Source organism: Malus sylvestris, chromosome 15 (genome assembly GCF_916048215.2).
Source record: "Malus sylvestris chromosome 15, drMalSylv7.2, whole genome shotgun sequence".
Lineage (NCBI taxonomy): Eukaryota > Viridiplantae > Streptophyta > Magnoliopsida > Rosales > Rosaceae > Malus > Malus sylvestris.
The window spans coordinates 16,482,880-16,495,553 of NC_062274.1; positions in this window are offsets into that span (position 1 = coordinate 16,482,880).

Sequence of the window (12,674 nt, forward strand, 5' to 3'; positions counted from 1 at the left end):
GAACTCTCTTTCTCTATGCAACAAGGATGAATCACCCTCAAACCTCATCAACGTGACCTTAAAACCATACATTCAAACTCGTCTCACCACCACGAACACAACCATACCCTTGGATCGTGGTTTGACCGAGTTTTGGATGTCGAACTCAGAAGGTCCGACTCGGCTCAATTTTTCCCGATGAGTTACGAGCGAGGTACAAGTTTTTAGAAAGTCTAAAGGCATCCACTCAACTCCCTGAGGTCTCTAGTAAAGGTTTGAAGGAGAAACAACCTCAAAACACAAGGTTTCTAGAAGTTGGAGTTTCGACCATGTCTTTCGAGCCATTTTCAGGCCACCTCCATCCACTTTTTGGACCTCGAAAAGGTACAATCATGTTATTCTCTTCATAAGCTTCATTTCCATATAAATTTTAAGAGAAATGGTTGAGAAATGAAGAAGATATGAAGGTTTGAAATTTTACCCAGAAACTGATGACTTTTTCCAGATTCCAGCAAACCAGACGGCGATGACCGGTAAGGATGAGAGGAGAAGACGAAGGAATATTTCGTCAACTCTGACAGAATATTCTAACGACGTCAGGTAATGCTGTTAGCTTTTGTTAAGGTTTTAACAGAATATTCCTAACGATGTTAGTCACACGGACCGCACTTGCTGTGCATGGCCAGCGCGTAAGGGGGCGTCCGATGTCCAAAAATTATTCTGAAAATTTATGTAGGTCCGTGACGTCGAGTAGATTTTTCTTATATTCAAACCCTATGTTTGAGCAATCTACAGAGGTTTTATTTAAGTTTCCGTATATATGTTAGTAAACTAATTAAATTAGTAAATTCGCATATAGAGGAAACGTATTTTGAGGGTGTATGGGGTCAAGTAAGGCTCGGAGGCTTCGTTTCGACTGCGTATCAGTGAGTGGGCAGTTTATTTATATATATATATGGCTTATAGTTTCCACAAATGCATTTAAATGGATTTAGGCCTATTATGCCACAATTTTAAATTAGTTTTGTAAATATTGCCTTGTGTTTGGAATTATAAAATGGCTATGGAATGTTCATACGCATATTTACCTGCTTATAAATATAGTACTGTGGTATAATACTAAAATGATTCTACAGGACGCGCAGGTAAATTCAAGTGAGTTTAGTATATTGATTGAATTATATGGCATACATATATTCATATAGTTAGCCCATCATTACTACACCCCGGTGTTAGTGCTCCTGCCTGGGGCTAGGGTCAGCCTTCACGTGTATGTTCACCTCCCGCACCGCATGCTCGTCTTGGATCCAAGTAGGTGCTAGCATGTCGTATAGGTCATGTTAGGTGACTCCGACTTGTAAGTGACTGCGCTTAGCGTAAGCTTCACGTGATCGTAGCACTAGAGTGTATATTATTATTACACCTAACCTGTCTTACATGTCACATTAGGTGACTCCGACTTGTGTGATAGTATAGATTGATGAGCCATAGGTGCAGTTGTACATGTCACGTTAGGTGACTCCGACTTGCGTGCTAGTATATTGTCATGCACATGCCTATATTTTTATTGTTGTTGAATTATTCTTGTTATGGCATATTTCTGATATATATTGTTGGCATACATTATGTTTGTACCATACTTGATCAATCCCGAAACTACTAAGTACCGATCAACGTTATACCGTCAAGGACCCAGAAGAGTTTCCCTCCAACCAGAAGGCCAATCACAGCGTGACACGTGTCGACATCAGAAGCCAATCATAGCGTGACATGTGTCAACATCAGAAGCCAATCACAACACGACACGTGTCAATGTCAAAACAAAGCTAGAAACTATCTTCTATAAAAGGAGATCATTCTCCCACAATATTTCCTAATGTGATTTGTACTAAATCATTCACTAGTACTCACTAAAGGAGAGCTTAAACCTATGTACTTGTGTAAACCCTTCACAATTAATGAGAACTTCTTTACTCCGTGGACGTAGCCAATCTGGGTGAACCACATACATCTTGTGTTTGCTTCCCTGTCCCTATCCATTTACATACTTATCCACACTAGTGACCAGAGCAATCTAGCGAATGTCACAAACTTCACACTTTCTGTTGTACCAAAGTCCTAACTGATTTTGTGCATCAACATTTGGCACCGCCTGTGGGAACGACATTTATTCCCACTCGCTTCAGCTTTGTTAAGCTGGTTTCCACTATTCGTACACTTTCTTTTGACCAAGCATCCTTTTCCAACATGGGGAGTGAAGGAAGCCACAGCACACAGAATGACACCCCTCTTGCATATGGTGCAAAACAAGAAGTTTGCTTTCCAGGCAAAAGTCGATGACCTGGAGGCTCAGAACAACAAGATAGCGATGAAGAATAAGATCCTCCAAGAGCAGTATGAGAAGGTCTTCGAGATGCTCCATGAGACTAGATATACTAAAACACACGAGCTCATCACCTCTGTGGAAGTCAACCATCAACTGGGTGCCCCCCAACACGGAGGGTCATTTGCCCTCGACGTGGGTATTCATGTTGAAGAGCGAGCTACTCATCGAAATGGTGACCAACATGAGACTTCTCTCAACCCAGCTGCTTTGACCCGAAGCAGGAGTAGTGGGGGAAGGCACCCCTTTACAGAAGGAGTGGAAGGATCGAAAGCCGTTTTCTGCGACTATCGAGACAATCCCATCTATGTAAGCTCGAAGATCAATGACCCAAGGGTCTCTAAAAGACTCGGTCCCTTCCCATGTCCTAGACCAACTACCAATTTGGGGATGGGGGCAATAAGTCCTAGAGAAACACGAAGGTATAAGGGACTCATAGATGTTCCGACAGACATACCTTGTAAGTTAGTACGGCGAGTCCAAGGAAAAATCACATGCTCTTGATCAAACATTCCTACTTCCAAGAGGAGATGGAGATTTACGAAAGAAAGCTCTAGTGGTACATGACTCCACTCAGGACCCTCTTGTCTTACAACTCCTTAAGGAAGTAAACAAGTTGAAGGCTGAACGACAAGCTGAGATACCTGATTGGAACCAACCTAGGCCTAGCCCTCTTACAAGGAGGATCCTCGACACCTTTCTCAAAGCAAAGACAAAGTAGAAGCTTGGCTTGCAACTCTATACTGGAAATGAAGACCCGATTGAACACCTTAACCTTTTTGAGTCCACCATGGCATACCAGATGCACATCGACGAAGAACGATGTCTTCTCTTCCCCTCTACCCTCTCTGGTAGAGCTCTAAACTGGTATTGCCGTCTTCTACCTAAGATGGTAAACTCATTTGAGAAATTGAGGAAACTGTTTGTTTCTCAACACATTTTTCAAACCGATCGCTTGCACTCTGCAGATGACTTGTACAATATTCGCCAGAAGTCAGACGAGTCATTACATATGTATGTTAGCCGCTTCAGCCATAAGTATTCCTGTTATGCCTAGTCAGACGACAAGACTGCCCTCAAAGCCTTCATGGCAGGCCTACGTGACTATTTCTTTAAGTACATGATCAATGCCAACACTTGGAAGACTTACTCTGAGGTGATGGCCCAGGCTTATAACCATGCCTCCGTCGAGGCAAGGACATACCAAGGGAAACCCCCCACAACCACCCTTTATCAGCAAGTAGGGAGTGAAAGCCAGATCCAACCAAATGAGAAGACCTCGACCTTCCAAACGGCAGCGATGCCTCCTCCTGTCTTACTTAATACTTCGCCAAGTCAACAGACATATCAATCTCAGGGCAAAAGGAAAAATTTCCATCCTCGCCAGTCTCATTTTAGTAAAAGGAGTAAAGGACACTATCGCAATAACCAAGGGTATCGCCACGATAATGCCCATCCACAAGCAGTCAACACAGTGGGACAAACACGTGTCAGGACATGCCCTACCTCGAGGTATGAGACATACACACCTTTGAATGCCACATGCGTGGCCATTTACCCCAGCATAGCACACATGATACTGAAGCCAATGTCGAGGTAGTCAGGTTACAAGCCCACGAAGAACACGAGCATGTTTTGCTGCTACCACGAGCATAACGGCCATGACGGCCAGAAGTGTATCACCCTTCGTGATCATATTGAAGCTTTGGCACGTGAAGGAAAAATTGATCAATTCCTTCTTCACCCTCCAAGGGGTAATCATAACCAACGCCAGGTGAATGTGATATATTCCATAAGTTGTGGCACACCCATATCTAAATCTTCCAACAGGGCCATGAAAAATAGTGAACGAGCTTTAAGGTCTAGCCACCAAGTGTTTCACGTGGAAGACATCAAGGGAGGCAAGTATCAATAGCCTAACTAGGATCTAATATGTTTCTACCCTGAGGAAGAAAGAGGTATCATCTACCCTCACAACGACCCACTGATCGTGGAAGCTCACATAGCCAACTTTGAAGTACGACGAATCCTGGTAGACATGGGGGCTTCAGTCAATATCATGTTTGCTGAAGCTTTCAAGGCACTTAATGTAGCTGAACACTTGCTCGATCGCTCGATTTCTCCTCTGATAAGCTTCTCCGGTGATATCATGCAACCTTTGGGGAGCATACATTTACCTTTCACCATTGGTACATACCCTTACACAGCTACCATTACCACAAACTTCCTGGTGGTTGATTGCCCAACGGCATATAATGTCATTTTAGGACGCACAGGCATCAATGATTTCAAGGCCATGGTATCCACACATATGTTGTTGATGAAATTTCCAACCCCTTATGGCAATGGTTACATCAGAGGAGATCAACTTAGTGCACGGTCATGTTACAACACTTTGGTCAAGCAACAACACCTGTTTGTGCCCAAGGAAACCTTTTTCTATACATGACCAAGGTTCTAAAAAACGCTAGGCGCTAGTCGGGCGGTGGGCTAGCGCCTAGCGCCTAGGCGGCTAGGCGGCGCCTAGGCGGATTTAGGTAAATTTTTTGTATTTCCTGTGAATAAGTGTATATTGACACTTACAAAACATGTAGAAAATGTACAAAAGAAATATTTCTTTCAACAAATGAAGTAATAATCATATGGTATACTTGAGAACAAGGCAGTGCTTGCAACCACTTAAATGAAATGTGATTTCCAATCTTATGTCCAATGAATGAGCATTCTCAAAATTAAACACTGCTTGTAACTTGTAAGTATGGAAGACTAGAACTATTGAAACATTCAAGTCCAACACTACTAAGTCAAATGTACAAATGTTGCACAAACATTTCACATAATAGAATTAACATCAGTGAGTACGAATGATGGGCATACATTTCATAGAATTAACAACGAGTCAACTGTTCGAATGCTACACATGCAGACACTGACATAAAAGAAAATTGAGCTACGAAAGTTACTAGGCATCAAACTCTTCTTCACCATATCCCTCCAAGACTCTCTCCGTGTCGGACTCGAACTCAATTTCTTCATCATCTCCTTCTTCTTCCGTGTCCTCATTCGATATAAAATCTTCTTCATGAAGTTCTCTTACTTCAATATTTTTAGAACTCCCCCTAGGCTCTAGGGAACTACCTACCTCCAATGTCTCTCCAATTCCCAAGCCAAGCTCAAGCTCTTCATCACCACCTTCCACAATCCATCCTTAAGCCATACTAGCTTCACTTGCAAGCAATATGTCCACCTTCTTCTCTTTCTCTCTTTTCTTCTTGTTCATAATCCTTGCATTAAATTGGACATAGACTAAATTATTTAACCTTGTTGTATCTAGTCTATTCCTTTTCTTTGTATGTATACCTTCAAAAGAACTCCAATTTCTTTCACAACCGGATGAACTTGTAGTTAATGAAAGTATCTTTATAGCCATCCTTTGCAAATTAGGCACACCATTTCCATAATTATACCACCATGCAACTAATGAAGAAAAAAAACACACAATTAGTAATGAAAAATAAGTAGTAAACTCAAATTTAATAAATAAAATATAAGCATATGTGAATATTCATACCCGGATTATAGTTTTCATCATTCTCAGCGCATCCAAGTTCGGCCAAATGTCTTCCAAATCCACCTTCTTTTACTCTATACTTATGCATCTCAACATTTATCACTTGGTTTTGAACCTCATAGTTATCGGGGAAGAACTTCTCAACACAAGTAAAGATCCCCTCCATGACAATTGGATCATGTTGTATGCTTTGATTTTTGAAGAAATAATAAGGGTTCAAGAGGTAGCCTGCCAAATGCAATGGACTATCAAGCCGCTCACGAGCTTTTTCATCAATAATTTGAAGAATTGGTTGATAGTTGGCCTCATTGTTCTTGAATGTCTCTTTAATCTCCATCTTTGCTTTTTGTAGCTCTCCATACAAAAACCCCATTGATGGCTTCTTATCCCCATCAACAATTCGAAGTACCTTGAATAAAGGTTCAAACATTTTCAAGCAAAGTAAGACCCCACTCCAAAAATGTGAACTCAATACAGTAGCATATGCCACTTTCCCCTTTGTAGTCTTGACATGTTTGCATTGTTCCCATTCTTCACTAGCAACCATAACCTTCAAGTCTTTTTTCTTATCCATCAAACTTTGCAATGTGAGGAAAGAAGTTGCAAATCTAGTGACTCCGGGCCTTATTATGTCTCTTTTCTTGGTATGCTTCCTCATCAATGCCAAAGTTTTATGATGTGCATAAATGAAGATAGTGAAAGCCTTTGTCTTGTCAATAACTCCTTTGAACCTAGGGAGATTACCAATCCCTTGAAGCATGAGATTCAAAGTATGAGTGGCACATGATGTCCAAAACATATTCGGCCTCTTTTTTTTCATCATGTTTTCCGCCGCCATATTGTTAGAAGCATTATCGGTTACCACTTGAATCACATTTGGAGGCCCAATTTCTTCAACACACTTGTCAACATATTCGAAGATATATTCCCCGGTGTGTGCTTCACTAGAGCATTCCTTAGAAGAAAGAAATATGGTGCCTTCCTTGCAATTGACACATAAATTCATTATGCTTCTTCTTTTTCGGTCACTCCAAGCATCGGTCATGATTGAGCAACCATTCAAAGCCCACTCTTCTTCATGTTTCTTGAGTGACTTTTTTACTCTTTCTACCTCTTCTTTCAATAATGGCTCCCTTAATTCATATTGGCTTGGAGGTAGGTAACCCGGGCCAAATTGACCAACCGCTTCCATCACACGCTTGAAGCTATCATTATCAATAGCATGGAAAGGAATATCGGCTTCATACACCCATCGAGCCACATATTGATCCACTTGATGTGTTCTTTCTTTCCAAATTGCATCATGGATGTTTTGTTGTCGAGTCTTCTTACTTCCCTCATTTGAAGAATCGAGATTGATGGAGGATGCAAACTTATCCATAGGTCCAAGAGTGCGAGGCCTTTTCCTTGACCCAATCACTTCAATGTCTTCTTCTTCTTGAATTTGTTGAAGTTGCACCTCTTCCCTCACTTCCACAATGTGCTTATCCTTTTGTTTCTTCTTATTTTTTGCTTCTTCTAATGCAGCTCGACATTTGGCTTTATCTTCATCCGAAGACTTTGTGCATGCCGCTACATTTCCCCTTATGTTGGCTACATGTTGTTTTAATCTATGTACTCCACCACTAATGATTTTGTCACACAACTTACATTTCACCTTATCTGAGTTTGTAGGATTTGCCAAGATCCCATATTCCCATCCCACATCTTCCGAGCTACGTTTCAACACATTTTCAGATTGGGAGGAGGATGACATTGTAGTAAATGCTCCAGAAGATAAAGTACCAGTCATCATCACACACGAGAAGAAACAATCCTAAAATTCATATAAAATAAACATTACAAACTTTTAGGTATTAATCTCCCACAAAAAATTATCACAGTATATTAACTTATAAGCCAAGTTAGCCAACTCAGATTGATGATTAGAACTCAGAAGTATAACTAAATGAAATGGAAAAACAGTTCAAGAATCTGCCACCTCAAGAAGCTGAAATGGATATGATGAAACTTTTGGCCAAAAGGAAATCCGCCAAGGTGAGATCAAATCTTATACCTCCCATAAATTTTTTTCATACATAGGTTTGGTCATAGATGAGCATGCTTACCATACATGCATGAATCCAGGTGGGAGACACCTGTGAAAATTTAAAAAAGGGTACAATGTCCCAGTAGTGATAGACAAACGCATGCGTAATCAACTTATACACACATACAGACAACTTCTTTACATTTATCTATAAGTAATGAAATTGTAATATTTCATAAAGATACTTTCTTCTCAGTGTCTTTATATATTTAGGTTTTTCCTTTGTTTTTAACCAAACCAAATTGCTGACGCAGAATTCCACTTAACTGATGCATATTGTTGTCATAGCTCTGAGAATAGCTAACTAAACCAATCTAACTCTAAAGGCAGCCATCATAAATTGGAAAGCTCATTCGACAAAAGGCTATATTCAAAAAAGGTTCATGTATATGCCCAATTATACAAACAATTGTGACAGACATGTTCTTGTGTTTATAAATATATGTATATTGGCTCCTCGCATGCATCTATATATAATTATTAATTGATACAAAATTAGGCTAAGAATCTAAGATAGTAAGATGTGCACCTGGATCTAGCAAACAACCAGCACGAAAATAATACTATCAGAATTTCTTTCAATTATCATTGTATCAGTAGACAAATAAGTTAACGGATTGTCAGATTCCCCTCAATACAATTGGTTTCAAATCCAAAACTTTGTAATTTTTTTTTCCAATACCTTAACAAATTCAACATTTACAAATCTGAAATCTGTAAAACAAAAACTCACTTTTTGGGGGCTTCGCAGCCTTCGTTGTTGACTGTAGCTACAAAGTGTAGTGCAGCAGAGTGCAGTGCAGCAGATGAGGAAGAAGAAGAAGACACGAAGTCAGCAGGTGAGTGCAGTGCAGCAGATGAGGAAGAAGAAGAAGACACGAAGTCGTGCAGCGGTGCAGCAAGCTAGTGCAGTGTAGATGAGGAAGAACCAAGGAAAAGATGAAGTCGTACAGCGGTGCAAGTTGCAGTGTAGATGAGGAAGAACGAAGAAGAAACGAAATGGGCGAACGGCGAAGAAGAGACGCAGCGGTGCAGAAGAGTTCAATTAGGTCACGGGAATATAGAATTAGAATTCAATTTAGAAGTTGAAACTTAGAATAGAAAAAAAAAATAATAAATAAAATGGTCCAGTTCCGCCCAGCCGCCTAGCACCGCCTAGAGCTCGGCCTATTTTTCAATCCGTTTTGCCAGAAATCACCTCGGTTGGTGCCCGCCCAGCGCCTAGGCGGCCGCCTAGGGCGTTTTTTAGAACACTGTACATGACCAAGTCATAAAGACTAGCCCGGACGAAGCCAACTTGAATCTTCACGGTGGCAACAGTCAACCCGACGATCCTCGAGATGACTCTTTCACCCAGCAAGCACAACCCGTTGAAGAGCTTGAGAAGGTTTCTATCTCAAAAGATTATCCAGATCGCATGGTGAAGATTGGCACCACCTTGTCACCACATATTCGGTTGACATTGATCTCTTTTTTGCAAAAGAACACTGAGCTTTTTGCCTGGTCATACAAGGACATGCCAGGCATCTCGCCCGATATCATCTGTCATCGCTTAAGTATTGACCCCAAGACTAAGCTAATGAGACAGAAGCGAAGATCTTATGATGCTGAGCGGTACGAAGCAATGAAGGCAAAAGTTGAAAAACTCAAAGGCATAGGTTTCTTCTGCGAAGTCAATTATCCAACATGGGTAGCAAATGTTGTCCTTGTTAAGAAGAATCCGACCAAGGAGTCTCCTGCTCCAAAAGGTCTTGTGGAGAATGTGTGTCGATTACACCGACCTAAACAAAGAATGTCCGAATGATAGCTTTCCTCTTCTTCTCATAAACAGACTTATAGACTCTACGGTAGGGTGTGAACTCATGAGCTTCATGGATGCTTACTCAGGATACTACCAAATCCTCATGAACCCTCCGGACCAAGAACACACAGTCTTCACAACTGATAGGGGACTATATTGCTATAAAGTCATGCCATTTGGCCTAAAGAATGCATGAGCGACTTACCAAAGACTGGTCAATTCAATGTTCGCCGAACAGATTGGGAAGAGCATGGAAGTTTACGTTGATGATACGCTAGTCAAGAGCAAACATGTTGACCAACACATCACCAACCTATCTGAAACTTTCACCATTCTGAAGAGGTATCAAATGAGGTTGAACCCCAACAAATGTGCCTTCGGCGTAGGCTCTGGCAAATTCTTAGGTTTCATGATAAGCCAACGAGGCATTGAGGCTAATTCCGAGAAGATCAAAGCAATCCTTAACATGAAGGAACCGGTAACTTCAAAAGACATCTAAAGCCTTACTGGCAAGGTGGCAGCCTTAACTAGGTTCATCTCTAAGGCCACAGACAGATGTACTCTTTTCTTCAAAGCACTTAAGAGAAGTAAGAAGTACATTACATAGACTGATGAATGTGCCGAGGCATTTAAGAACCTCAAAGACTACATGAGTAAAGCCCTTTTGCTCTCTAAACCTAAGGTTGGTGAAACTCTCATTATCTATCTGTCGGTATTGGCTTCAGCAGTAAGTTCCATTCTCATTCGAAATGATGGTAATGTTGAACGGCCTGTCTACTACGCTAGCAAGGCCTTACAAGATGCGGAGAGACGATACTCTAACATTGAGAAATTGGCTCTAGCATTGGTTATGTCTGCTCAAAAACTTCGCCCTTACTTCCAAGCACACTCCATCATCGTGCTTACCAATCATCCTCTTGGACAGATACTCCAAAGTCCTGACACTTCCAGGCGAATGATTAAATGGGTGATAACATTGGGTGAGTTTGACATCTCTCACCAACCAAAGCCAGCTGAGAAGGGCCAAGCAGTGGTAGACTATATCACCGATTTCACATATCCTGTTGACATTGTTTCTACGCCTAAAGAAGTTGTTTCTACGTCTATATGTTGATGGCTCGTCCAACTAATAGGGTTGTGGAGCAGGACTCGTCCAACCAATATGAAGCCCTCCTAGCATGCTTACATTTGGCCAAACACCTTGGGGTTAAACGAATTGATATCTTCAGTGACTCATAATTGGTGGTTAACCAGGTCACCAACAACTTTGATGTTAAAGATAGCTTCATGGCAGCATATCTAGCACAAACACAATTGTTGCTCAAGCACTTCCACTACCAGATCACCCAAATTCCTCGAGCGGTAAATAGTCATACAAATGCTTTGGCTCGCCTTGCCTCAGGGGTGTAAGACAAGATTGGGAGAAAAATTCAGGTCGAATTGTTGGCAGCACCAAGCACCATGGCTGCGGAAGTGTGCAACTTACAACAAGGGGATAGTTGGATTACCTCGATTTATAGATTCCTTGCTCATGGCACCATTCCAAATGACAAAGTCCAAGCTAAGCAGATTCGATACAAAGCTACCCGTTACTTGATCATTAATGACCAACTCTACAAGTGGGGTTTTAACCTACCATACCTAAGATGCCTTACGCCCGCAGAGGCGAAAATTATCTTTCGGGAAATACATGAAGGAGTCTGCGGAGATCATGCTGGATCTTGATCCCTAGCACACAAGGCTTTTCGCCAAGGATATTACTGGCTAACACTCCACCAAGATGCCATCAGAATATCTCCATTATGTGATAAGTGTCAACGATACGCAATTATTCTTCACTCCCCTCCCGAGCCGCTCACTCCTATGATCAGGCCTTGGCCCTTCGCCCAATGGGGACTTGATTTGATTAGCCCAATGTCTGTAGGGAAGGGTAAGGTCTGCTATGCAATCGTTGCAGTTGACTACTTCACAAAGTGGGTTGAAGTAAAACCTTTGGCAACAATTACTGAGGCAAAAATAGAAGACTTCGTATGGAAGAACATCCTTTGTCGATTCGGCATCCCCAATGTGATAGTCGCTGACAATGGGCGACAGTTCGACAACAATAAGTTCAGGATGTTCTGCTCGAAGTTCAACATCAACTTATGTTTTGCCTCCCTAGCTCATCCCAGTCTAATGGACAAGTCGAAGCCATCAACAAAATAATCAAGCGAACTTTGAAAACCAGCTTGGACAAGGCTAAAGGTTGTTGGCCAGAATTTGTACCCCAAGTTCTTTTGTCATACCGCACTTCGTATCGGACATCAATAAGAGAAACTCCATTCTCACTTGCCTTTGGTACAGAGGCAGTTATCCCAGTTGAGCTTGAGCAAGCAACGTTCTGAGTTCAGAACTACGTGCAAAGCGAAAATGACAAACAACTTACCCTCAACTTAGATCTAGTCGAGGAACACAGAAACCAGGCTCATTTGAGGAATATCGTCTACAAGCAGCGCATCTCCAACTACTATGACTCAAAGGTCAAACCTCGTTTTTTCAAAGTGGGGGACTGGGTATTGAAGAAAAGATTACTCTGCGACAGAGTCTCGAGTGAATGAACACTTAGTCTAAACTGGGATGGACCGTTTGAAGTTGTTGGCATCAGTCGCCCTGGCTCCTACAAGGTTAGAAGCTCTGATGGCAAGACCTTTGGCCATCCATGGAACGCTAATCACTTGAAGTACTATTACAAGTAAACTCACATTGTACAAGTGTTAAGCTTCAGCTGTTCGGCATCCTATGCAACGAAGACTATTTGGCATGAATTCAATAAAGAGGTGATTTAGACAACTCGGTCTTAATCCTCTTACAT